The sequence below is a fragment of the Lemur catta genome, chromosome 4 (assembly GCF_020740605.2).
Source record: "Lemur catta isolate mLemCat1 chromosome 4, mLemCat1.pri, whole genome shotgun sequence".
In the NCBI taxonomy this organism is placed as follows: domain Eukaryota; kingdom Metazoa; phylum Chordata; class Mammalia; order Primates; family Lemuridae; genus Lemur; species Lemur catta.
Genome location: NC_059131.1, coordinates 24,249,369 through 24,262,371, shown reverse-complemented (window position 1 = coordinate 24,262,371; position 13,003 = coordinate 24,249,369). Strand labels below are relative to the sequence as shown.

At 38.9% G+C, this 13,003-nt stretch overlaps 1 protein-coding gene across 9 annotated transcripts in view; it reads right to left on the bottom strand.

Moving 5' to 3' along the window:
- LTBP1 (latent transforming growth factor beta binding protein 1) overlaps nucleotides 1-13,003 on the bottom strand; it is a 379,098-nt gene that overhangs the window by 198,256 nt on the left and 167,839 nt on the right. The gene's annotated exons all lie outside the window — the stretch shown is intronic.

Below are 13,003 nucleotides of genomic sequence, written 5' to 3'. Positions count from 1 at the left end.
TTTCCCATGGCTCCCCCACAACCGTGCTGCCGCGGCCAAGGCCTATTTTTCTATCCTGGTATTTTCTTTCTTTTAAAGGGCAGGGATCCCTTTCCGTCCTCCTCTCTGAGTAGCAAGCTCTCAGGTGCAGCACACAGGCAGGTGAGGCTGGGGTGCAGCGCTAGGTGTCAAAATCACCACAATTAGGGAAGTATCCACCCTAAAGGATACGGATTAGCCTGTGTAGCTGCTGGAGGGACATTCCAGAAGCTCAGCCTCAGATCTTTCTAGATACCTCAATTGGAAAACCCTTAGGAAGGAAAACAGGCTCCTGATGCCTTTTTTACATGCTAAGAAGCCCAGGCTAATTGTGGCCTTTAAATCTCACGCAAAAATGCCCAGGGAAAACTGGTTTTAGGGGCCTCTCTAGACTGGTGGGGATGCCATTCCAAACACCGATGGGGTTCAAAGTTTTACATGTAAATCAGAGGATATAGACAAAGTCTAGATAGAGATTGCCTAAACTCCTCAGAATGAAAATGGGCTGAATAACCAAGAATTGTTTCCATGATTTAGATACTGGTTTCTACTTCAGTTAATAATAACTGATTTTCCATTTTTTTGCCTTTAAATCTATAGGCCTTAGTTGAAGAAATTGAAGTCAGAGGTAAAAGAATGGCTCTTCACAAATACTAAATATTAAAAATATGTAAGACTGCATCATAAATTTCATTTCATATCCTGTTAGATAAAAAAAATTTTAATTCAGCCTGCTTATCTTACATAGTACCCATTCTCTGTGCTTGTATGCACAGAGTGATGAGAATGCCTAATAGGAAATAGAAAATGATTTATAAATATTATCACAAACTCAGATGGAGAGCAAATAGGTTTCCAAATAATTTCTAACTGGATCATTCCTTCAGACAGATTCACTTGAGCTAAAAAGCCAAGCACACCAACTTCCTGTCTGACAATTTCAGAGATTCCCTACCACCAGTGGAAGAAATCTAGACCACACCCATGGAAGAAGGGCTCTTCTTGATCTAGTTCTTGATACCTGCCCAGTGTTACCTACTGCTGTTGCTGTCACGTGTTCTTCAGTTCCAGCCACATCCAACATTTGGTCCCCTTCTGGCCACTCCCTGCTCCCACACACACCTGTGGCTCTACACAGTCTCTTTCCTCTTCCTCCCCACCCACTCCCCACACTTCACTACCCAACCCAAGCTTCCTCCGCTTAAGCACTACCTCCTCACTAAGGCCTTTCCTGAATGAAGCCAGGGCAAAGCTGGTAGCTCCCACTCCCTGCCACATACTCTCAGAGCAACAAATGCATGTGTACAGCACAAATGGAATTGGACTATAATGATCTGGGTCCACGTCTGACTCCTCCAAAAGGCCATGAGTTGCAGGAGGAAAGAAATCTTTGGGACCTTGCCTTTTTCAGCTGCTCATGCCCAGAGCTTAGCAAATTGCTTTTATCCCATGGTACATACCTAATAATGTTTTCTTGAATGACTAAATGAACTTTTTACAAACATTTTTTTTAATTGGGAAGACATCTGAATGCCAAATTCCCAGTTTTTATGATTTGCTTTCCAAAGTTTTAACACTGTCTTGCCTAACCATAAATCATCTGTCAGTATTAATGGTTCACTTTTACTGAGTTTCCAAATTATTCATTTTAATTTTCATGAAAACAATTTTTTTCTGCACTCATTTTTTATCAGTTTACGTAACAGTTAATTAAATAATATTAGGTCAGGAAAAAAAGAACTGACTCTCGGTAGGAAAACAACTGAGCCCTGGGAGGTGTAACGTGTGGGGTGAACCCAGGAGTACCTATCAGCTAGGAGTATTCAGCACACTGTGGGTATCAGTGTATTTTTAAAAGGGAGTAGAGGGTATTGGTTAATTTGGAAAGTCAGTTACATGGAGGTAATTTTAGAGCCTCTACTGTGCACTGCTTAAAATCACAAAGCAGAACTTTCCAGAGTCAAATGCTAAAGCTATTCGGAGCCACGCGATTCATTACTGACTAATGGGATGAACCAAGATGTCTACTTCCATTTAACTTAAATAATTCGATATGTCAAATTCAGGTTATTAAAATATGCCTATTCATTCCTCAGGGCTCCATATATACTTCCTCAATCTGGAACATTCCATTAAATCAAGACAATATGTATCAAAACTGACTTCCTGAAGATAATTCCTTCTAATCCTCAGTATTGGCCCATGAGTATGTTTCTAATTAACTCTCTTGAGATGTAGCTCAGACTTAGACTAAGCTGACTTTTGAAACATCTTAGTGTATACGCTAATACTCAGTTACCACAATAAAACAATTGGAGGTCTAGATTTTGCACAGGATAAGAATCAGAGACATGGAGGAAAAGTAAATTAAAACTACTATCATTAATCAGGACTAGAAAAATTTCCAAATCCTTCTGGCAACTCGCCTAAATAAACCAAATATCATCAGAGAAACTACTTGGGTATACAAAGAAGAATTTCAGAAACTTTTCCTTAGTATTTCTTCTGTTTCTCTCTTTCTCTTTTCCTTTTATGGCTAGACACTGAAGTTAAGGCAACTATATAAGGACACTTTATTTCAGAATTCAAATATACCATACAATGGTTCTTTTACTGATATAAAATGAAATATTTTCACAAACTTCAATCATTTCTCTAATTCTTACAAACTAAAAAGTCTACCAAATTGACTTCAACACAAAATTGCATAATTTATTATAGATCCATTTCAAACAATATGGGAAAAAAACATATATTCCTCATAGAAGGATGTGCATCTACTTTTAGAGTTGGCTGTTGTAAAAGAGGTAATTTCTAAAGCTGAACTAATAACTTGAAAAGCTAATGGGGAAAGAAAAAGGTGTTTTACACCTTTTATATTTATTAGTAGGCTGGAGACCATCAAAGCTTGAAACCTAGCTGTTTTCAAGTACATATTCTCACAGCCATTTGGAGCAAAGCATTTTTACTAGTTCACTTCCAAAATTCTATTACATCTCTTCATGGAACTGATGGAGTTAGGCAATCTTGACCATATGAGTCACATTTTCTAGTCCATTACTCTTACCAAGAAAGAGACTCAGCCTGCTAAAATGATAATAATTATAATTTTTTTAAAATCCTGAATGTAATAAAATCACCTTTTCTACAGAGATTTTTACTGTACAAAGTTTAATGTCTAACGTGTCAGAAGATACCTGTATTGGGAGCCAAGAAATCCCAGTTCCAGTCGTAGGTCTGCATCACGCAGCTAAATGACCTCAAGCAATTTAATTCAGCTTTCTGGAACTGGTTTTCTAATTGGTAAAATGATAGATACAGTTTCCTTCTCGGTATTAAGTTTTTATGGTCCTGTAATCTATTAAGTTTTAAAGAATACTCTTTATGAGCCATAAACATTGGAGCCTAGATTCTTCCCTGTCTCATAAGTTGATGTCAATGATGACCAAGTTCTGCTTTTCTCTCGTCAGTATCTCACGCTTTTCTTTCTTTCTCTCCATTCCCCAGTGCCTTCATCCAAGCTCAGGCTATTACATCTTTCATAGACTATAGCGAAGCCTCAATACTGTCCCTACCTCTTTTCTTACTTCCCTCCAATATGCTCTCTCTATACCACATAGCCAGAATGGACTTTCTGATGCAGATACTCGACCAATCAGTTCATTTCCCCACAGGATTTTTCTATGGTTATCCATTGCAACCGTAGAACCGAACCACTTGTGATTCCCGGAACGTCTTGAATCCATGCCAATGCACGTGCCATCCTTCTGGATAGATTCTGGAAGAATGTCTCTTCCCACCCTTCAGTCTCTTCAGATTTTGGGCCCCACCACCACTCCATGTCCTTCCTTTAAGTGAGGTCTCCATGTGACTGTGCCCTGAAGGCTTAGGCATACCTGCTTCTCTGCACACATCTGCACAGCTATGCATCATACGGAAATTGTCTACATGCAAGCTTCAAGGATGCACCTCTTCTCATGAATACCTAGAAAACTGCCTGGACCTAAATGGGTGCCAAATAAATGTCAAAGGTTTGAATGAACCTCAGTGGAGCCAACTCTCCAGCCTTCTGACAGACGCCAGAGGCTTTAAAGTTAAATTCTCTTTAAACCCATATGTGGGTTAATTAAGAGTATTTTTCCCAGTACAGTTTTTTATGTTATTTGTTATTCCAAATGACACCAAAATAAGTAGAGTAGTAATGCTTTAAGTGAAGTGATAGTTTCCAACTAGCATTCCATGCTATTTTAGACTCTTTCCAATGCTTTTCCACCATAAGACAGCAACAGTCATTGAAAGATTGAACAGTTCTGCTACCTTAGTCGCAAGCCTCAAACTGTCCTAGTCCATTTACTACTATATCCAGAATACTTTTAAGACCATATCTTGTATTCTTTCCATCATTTTTAGCATACTGGAGTATTTCCAATGTCCAGTGCCAATTTCAAGTCTCCTAAAGCTTCCTATTCCTTAGATCTAAAAGGAACACTTTCTTACACTCTTTACCAAGGCCCTGCTGCCTTTGCTTCTAACACACACTTGCGCTGTTTCTGTCGGCCCTGGGTCTAGCGGTGGTGGTTCCTGTCTGTATCTAGCAGGTCTCTTCTGAATCCTGCCTACAAAATTCAACTAATTGCTCACTTATGCTGTTCATTTCCTTTTTTCAAAAAAAAAAAAAAAAGTAAGAAACTATAATAAAACTCTATCATTAATCTCCTTGAATATGAAGCCTTTATATCACTGGAGGAGAAAGGCTACACATGTGGATAAACTTACAGCTTATTCATAATCTCCTTGAGCAATTTGTGACTAGATTTTCCAGCTGCTAGCAAGCTATCAACAGCCAGCCAGATGAAAGACAGTGAATCGTGCTTGTCAAGTATGTCTGTAGTCAATATGGTCTAGATGAGGAAAGCTTAAACTTTATTGGAAGAACAAAATTTCTGCTTTCACCATCAGCATAGAAGTGTTCAGTGTTCTTACAATTGAAATGGAAAATTGTGGTTTTCATGGCCTAATACCCCATGGAAAGAGGAAAAATCAGAGATTGATAGAATTTTCCAAGTAATTATTAGATCTGTGGTCATGACATCCAGTCAGAATTCCTAGAGCTAACACAAAAAATAATCATTAAGGAAGAACTAATTTTGATTTTTTAGGATGTTGCTTCACCACTATCTTTATAGTTATTTATTATATATGAATCTACTGACACACATATAAACAAATGAAAATCTATTAAATAAACATGCCAAATTGATAAACTTCACCCTTCATTCTGGTACCTTAAATTTAACACTTCAGCTACAAAGTGTAGATAATACTACTGTCTCCCTCCAAATTTGCTCTTTTGAGCCAGACAAAACACAGAAATTATGTATCTATGGCTGTCATTCTATTCCAAAACTAATAAGTCTGTCAAGTAAGTTCTTCAGCATGTGTTTCTCAAGCCTCTGTGAAGCTATCAAGGAATGCTAGCAAGCATGCTCACGTTTAACAAGTCACTCCATTTCCACTTGAAATAAGCAATTTAAAAGCCATAGGAGAAAAACGAATAATTGAATGACAGTGGTCTGGAAGTACAGAAGGGACTATTTAGTAACTAACCAATTGATGCATAACTTTAAGACTGATCATCAGTAAAAGCTATCATCTGAATGTTCAGTCTAAAATGCAGGTTCTTTAATATGCCCAACGTAAACCTGCTGAAAAGGTTTCTACTTTTTCTTGTTAATGAATTAAAAGATATTAACTCCTTGCAGCTAATAACTTAGTACATAAAAGTGATGGAAATAATAACATATCTATTTTAAATGCTTTAAAGCCAACATTAATATCATCCATTCCTCCATATGAAAATATTCTTATTTGTTTACAGAAGGCAAGGACAACAAAGTCTCAATAAAGAAGTTGCCTGTTTGACCTCAATGTAATAGAAAGGTACTAACAATGGTTGGGCTTGTATTTGACAAGGTACTATATTCATTATCTCATCTGTTCCTTACAGCAATTCTGTGAACACATTGTCTTACACCAAGTTACAGAAGAGAACTGAGATTTTGAGACATGTAGTATTCTTCATGGCAGGGTCAATATTCAAAGTCTACCACGCTATCTCCAAAGTGTATACGCTGTTCCAATAACTTCTGGAAAGGCCAGTAGGGGACAGAAAGATCAAGTCTTCACTGCCATGACTACTGGCTTGCTGAAAACACCCATGGCAGCAGCAGCTATAGGGCAGGTACAAAATACTAACCTATCATGGCTCTTGCTGAGCCTAGATGTAGACTTTGAATCCTTCTCAACATAGTATGCTCGTCAGCCACAGATAGAGTTGATACAAAATAAAATCTACTTTCTGTCCCTGACTTAAGCAACACAATGACCAATAATAATGAAGCAGAAATAACTGCTACTGATCACAAAAGCCAAATACCTAGTTGATAGTATTCTTAACCATAACATCTAGTGATTCTCAACAGAGCTGGGAAAGCTTATAGCTACATTAAGTCAACCCACTTGTGCTGAATTTCCATACTATTTAATTTATTATCCTAATTCATTATGAGAGGAACAAAACAGAGGGAAGATGTGACACATGATCTGTGAAAGCTTAGAAACTAGCTAGAGGAAACAAAACTTGCACAGGCACTCAGGCTCTTGAGAGGGCCACCCAAGGACGCTGACACAATCAATCAAAACATTCCCTTGGAAGCAGTGTTGCCCTAACCACATGAATGACCTGCTCCAAATCATTCCAAGGCACTTGGATTCCATTAAATTCAAGTTTTGCTATTCATCTACCAACAATTAAAAAGGGCAAGTCTCCTCAAGACCCTAATAAATTTTCTCTGTGTGGCTACAGAAATGGAAATTGTCCATAATGGTTATTTTTACAGTTGGATTTTTCTCCCCTTTGGATTGAATATTCTACTTAAAATTAATAGATCTAAGTTTTCTAATAAGTAAATGAAAATAACATACCCATTGTCCTCAGGATGAAGAGAAATAGCCTGGGAAAATGGCTAAAACTATGCTGGGTACACAGATGGTACTCAGTAAACAGTTTTCCTTTCCTTCTAGCTCTGAACCAGATCTTTCCCCACAGTTTTACTCCAGGAATTCTCCTCCTCCAATAATCCTGTAGATAATCACACAGGCAACTAAAGAAGCCTACACTGGACCAACCCATAGATCTAAGAGGCAGAGTAAGTAAGCAGCTTCAGTAGGTCAGTGGGGGGACCTTTAAATATACTCACACCAGTGGAGTTTATCTCTTTCTATTATTTAGAGTTGAATGAATTGGACACAAAGAATAAGAAATGGAAGAAATGAGGGACAGAAATTCTTTGTCTGGCAGAGGAGGCATTGATGTTACCTTTAAAAGGTGCTAAACAGATGGGCAGGACAAGGACAATGTATATGACCTGAACTTATGTACCCCCATGATGAGCTGAAAAAAAAAAAAAAAAAAAAAAAAGGTGCTAAACAGGAAGCACAAGAAGTAACAGCTTTTTGTTAACTCAAACTCAGCTTGGTGCAGTGGCTGGGCCATGACTTTACAGCAAACACTCATGTTCTGAGAGACAATTATTACCACTAATTTAGCTGCAGCCTGGAAGGACCTATATTTTTCATTGTTTATGATACGACAGACACCGTGGAGTTGCAGGGCCACAGTAGCAAGCACACTGCTCCCCATGTGAAGACAAGCAGGACTCGGTCAGGGCTGGGGAGAGGGAGTCAGTGCAACATAGTTGTCACTACTGTGGCCACAGCCCACTTGGCTGATGCTTTGTTCCTCACTCATGCATGCTCAGGGCTGGGATGAAGCAGACCCTAAGCCCCCTACATTCCCATCTCATTGTATTCTGTCTGGCCATGAGACAAGGCCAATAGATATTTTCATCTCACCTTACCTGAGCTCTCCAAAGAAATGGGTTTCCTATTTCACTATATGATGTGCTAGACTGAGAGTGTAGCATCAGTATTGTAGAAAAGAAAAAAGGTGCACTCTGTGTACTATATGTTGAAGACATTCTGAAGTTTTTTGGTCCTCACAGCTATGATCCATTTAAAGGATCAGGCTTAGAGGGGAGGGGAGGGGAGAGAAGGGGCTGGGAGGGGGAGACTCATTGATTTGCAGTGTTTAAAAGTTATTGCCAAGAGACTTGAGTTTATGTTTTAAATTCCAGGAAGTCAAAGTGTTCTGGTTAATATGTGTGAATCACTGGAAAGAAATCTTCCATTTTCTGGCTAGAAGGTGACTCCTTCGATAACCACAATGTCAATGAATCATAGGTACTTTATTACTCTACTTCCTTTCCATGATCTAAAAACATGTCATTCAGGACCCCCCTCCAAGAATTAGCCAGGGAAAAGTAAGTCTCCCTGACTTGAGCTCATCTGGGATGCCCTGTCTCAATTCTTCCTCTGGGTACATTCCAGAAACTGTGGTGCCCATCTTTACGAAGCCCTGCAGAAGTTCCTGTGGACAGTAAGTAGCCTCTGTGGCCTGTCAGTGTCCCGGGCCATTTCTTCTGCATGGCTACTTGCATTTTCAATTCTTAATCCCTGGATAACTAGGTTGGATATTCCATACACATCTCTATCTGAAGTTTACACAACATAATCTACTCATTCTTTTGTTGAACAAAGGTCTACATAATGACTGAGGAATACTGTTTTACATATCTGTTCTCCCTTGAGTATGGTCCTTCTAGCTTTCCCAGTTACCCAAAGACTCTCCCCCTCATCTTCTTTGGGTGAGAATAAGGATCAGTGAGAAAAAGACATTTGCATTTCAGTAGCTGGGGCAGAATCCCTCTCTGATATTCCTCTCTTAAACATGCAAACTGCATTACAAATCTCCACACAGTAGCATCATCCTACAGACGGCCACTTTAAAAATGTTCCAGATATAAACATCTTACAAAAACAATCTCATTTGGCAATGCAATGGGAATCTGAAGCCTGGGTCCAAGTCTGAGTCTTGGCACCAACTGTATGTAACCTGGAGGTACTCACTTCCCTCTCTGGGCCTCAATTTTCTGAGCTATACAATGAAAAAAAAAAATGAATGCTACTTTTCAGCTCTAAGGGTCTCTCATTCACTTCTCCACACATGTCCACAAAACATCTACTCCTCTTGCACCCAGGATCATCTTGTACGATCAGTAAGATCCTCAGGCTTCAACTTTTCAGAAACACACCAATGACAGTAAATGAGCCACATCTGAAATACGGTTTTCCTCCCTTCGTTGCCTGCAGCCCTCGAAGCTCTTCATCCTCCTATGTACATTAGCCACAGTTCAGTTCTAACAATGTCTTACATAATCACAGAGAGTAACAAATCTGTAGGATCTAAACACCTTTCTTTGATGTTTGCCATACATATTTTTCAGTATCTCTTATTTCAAGGTTAAATTATATATTAAATTTCTAAGGCCAAGAACTCTAGAAAAGGGGAAAATTACGTGTGTTTCCCATGCATGCATGCCTTGAGTCCAAGCAAAACCTCTGCTCTTTAGTTACCAATGGGACGGCTGCCAACTGCGTAAAATCTGTCATTTGCAGAACTGTCAAAGTTTTAAATTCTTCATGAAAACCCCAAATAGTAAATCAAATAGAATCAAAGTTCTTCAGATTCTCTTAAAACTCATTGAAACTGTATGTAGCACAAGGAATTTCTTTGACTAAGAGTTGAAATTGTATAGCTAACTGACATAAAAATATTAAAGTATTAGGCAACGCTATCTATCAATTTATGCTATTTTGTAAGTTTAATTTAACATACACTGGTTACATTTGTTTATACCAATCTCTCATATCTTACAATATGTTAAAATATGTTCAGTTGTTGTAGCTCAGCAAATTTGCATTTTGATGTAATCAGATGTATGATGTATGGTAATCAAGCAAGCAATACTAACTCACAGTAACACCTAACATATGGAAACTGTTCTGTTGATCATAAAGCGTTTTTGCAAACCATTCGCTTTCATTTAACCATTCAACAGCCTATGAGGTGGGTATTATCCTTCCCATTCTTCAGATGAGGAGGCAGTTCACAGCAGTTCATGACAGAGCTCAGACCAAGACCCAAGATTCGGTGAACAGCGTGAGTCAGATGCAGTGGAGGAAAGTACTCTGGGGATCTCTCCAAGCCAAGCAGAAAGAAGATGGATTTCACAGGGATGCCAAATATGGTCTTCTCCCTGAGAATTCCCTTGAAGCTCCTTGCCAGCCCCAGCACAGAGAGCTTTGAGACAACACCATGCACAGGGTAAAGCATGCATGACCCACAGATTCTGGGGGATCTGGGTTTGAAACCTAGCTGTGCTACTTGCTTGCTCTGTGGCCTTGCCCAAGTTACTTAACCTCTTTGGTCCTCAGCTTCCTCATCTATAAAATGACCATAACAGCCTGATCACTCAGGGCTCTGCTGCAAAGATAAGGCATAATACATGCAAGGCACGTAACACAGTGATGGGCATACAGAAGGAACTCAAGGATAATAGTCGTCATTAACTTACAATTTCTGATCCTCTCCAATACATCTATATGCTACTCATCAACAAAATTCAGGGCTTACTCTGGTTTCCCCTGGTTTGTTGTCTAAAACTGAAGAGAAGAGGTCTGACCGCTAATTAAAGGAAGAACAGGTCTGACGCAGTGGCTCATGCCTGTAATCCAAACACTTTGGGAAGCTGAGGCAGGATTGCTTGAGGCCAGGAGTTTGAGACCAGCCTGGGCAACACATCAAGACCCCGTTCTCTACAAAATATTTAAAAATTAGTCAGGCATGGTGGTGTGTGCCTGAAGTCCAAGCTATTTGGGAGGTTGAGGTAGGAAGATCATCGAAGCCCAGGAGTTCTAGGCTGCAGTGAGCTATGATTGCACCACTGCACTCTAGCCTGGGTGACAGAGTGAGACCTGGTCTCTAAAAACATAAAGTAAAATAAAATGAAGAATTTGGTGTGGTACCTTTATTTAACAAAATGTTATCTAAAATCAATTTCTCTATCAATTGCATGTGAGAAGCAGATTGATAAATCTTACTACATTAAAAAAATCCAAAATTTTTGTATATCCCTTTAAAAAGAAATAAACAGCAAAACCACCATAAGCAAAGTTAAAACACCTAACAATGCAGTGGAAAAGAAAAACTTTTAGACTAGAGGTTCTCAACCAGGGATAATTTTGCCCCTAGGGGGCATTTGGCAATGACTGGAGACATTTTTGGTTGCTACTTGAATCTCATGGGTAGAGACCAAGGATGCTATAAACATCCTATAATGAAAAAAAAATCCTGTAATGCACAGGATAGCCCCACGAAACAAAGAATTATCTGCCCAAATATGAATAACAGAGATTGAGAAACTCTGTTTTAGATGTATGAAAAGAGACTTAATCTCATGCACAAGCAAAATGCTAATTAAAACTCCAAGCTATGAGAGTGGCAGAGTTCAAATGATTAAATTGCATAGGAAAGAGTATTGTGATATAGACAATCTCATACATTGTTTAGAATATAAATTAATTCAACTTTTATAGTAGATAATTTGGTAAATATCTGTTAAAATATTAAACGAACAGCAATTTTGATGCAGCAATTTTGTTTCTATGAATTTATCCTCAGATATTGGCAAACATATACTAAGATTTTCATTATTCACTGCAGCTGGGATGATAACAGCAAAAGCAGAAAGGCAAATATCCAATAATTCAGTCTCATTAAATAAGTTATATGCCAGGATGGAATATTATGCAGCCTTTAAAAAAACAAGGCAGATTTATTTGTGCTGATAAGGACTGCTAAGTGAACAAAGCACGGTACAATACAATAAATAAAACAGTCTGGCAGTTTCAAGGGTGTGAAGGACATTCAGATTCTGGGAGAAGACAGAAACAGGAAAGAGTATTTGCCCCTAGGAAAAGGAACCGGGTGTGCAGAGAACAAAATGGGAGGAAAACTTACTTTTTACTCCACAGTAAGCCCTCTTATCCCTTTTAAATTTTGTACCACGTGTCACGTATTTTAAAAAGCTAATTACCTTTAAAGACGGCATACAAATCAACTTAAAAAAAAATCTACCTTCAAATGTAGTTAAACTGTAATTCTAGTGTGAGTCAAGAACCAGTGAGGAAATAGAGGCACATTTAAGCCCGGCAAAGTTCAAGACAGTTTAATAAAGAGACTCGTGACAAAGGTATAAGGGAAAGTTCTGGGAAACCCACAGGGAGAACCCTGGATTGCAAAAGCAAAGAACTGGCACACAGAACGCCTCAAGACAGCGGCTTTGGCCTTAGGTAGAGAAACAAAAAGACCCCCAGGACCCTGCAGGAGGGGTCCTTTCTCTCCTCCACCCTCCAATCTCCTAAAGGAAAAAGGAGCCACTGATGCCTCCAGGGACACAGAGCCGGTGGATTCCCAGCACAAATGCTGTTAAACTCCATATTTTGACTGCTGAAGAACGCTCATGTGTCTGGCCTGTTAACGCCACGAGAAGAAAAAATGCAAGAAGCTGTTAATCTAAGTAAATTAAGATATAACCCTGGGAATTGGCAAGAGATAAATGAATTTAAATATGTATTAGAAAAACTACCTCTTCATTTACTATAAAACTATTTTCCTTAAATTTAAAATTGACATTAGACTTCTTCGCCCCAGCGAAGGATTTAAATTGAGACTTTTTCCCCCTAGTGAAGAATTTAAATCCTCATGGCTCAGATTTTTAAGGCTAAATGATACATGTGTTATATAGTTTGTAGCAGGGCTCCAGAACATTCTAAGGCACGCAGCCTCACTTTTCAGGTTTCTTTAAAAAAGAAAACAAAACTTAGCCCTCGACAACCTTATTGGCCCAACCTGACTCCGTCCTTTCATCCTGCTCCAAACAAGCTGCGGTGCCTCAGGCCACCATGCAGTCATTCTGTTTCTGGCCAAAGTCTTCTGAGAACTTTGATTGTTAAAACTAAGCAA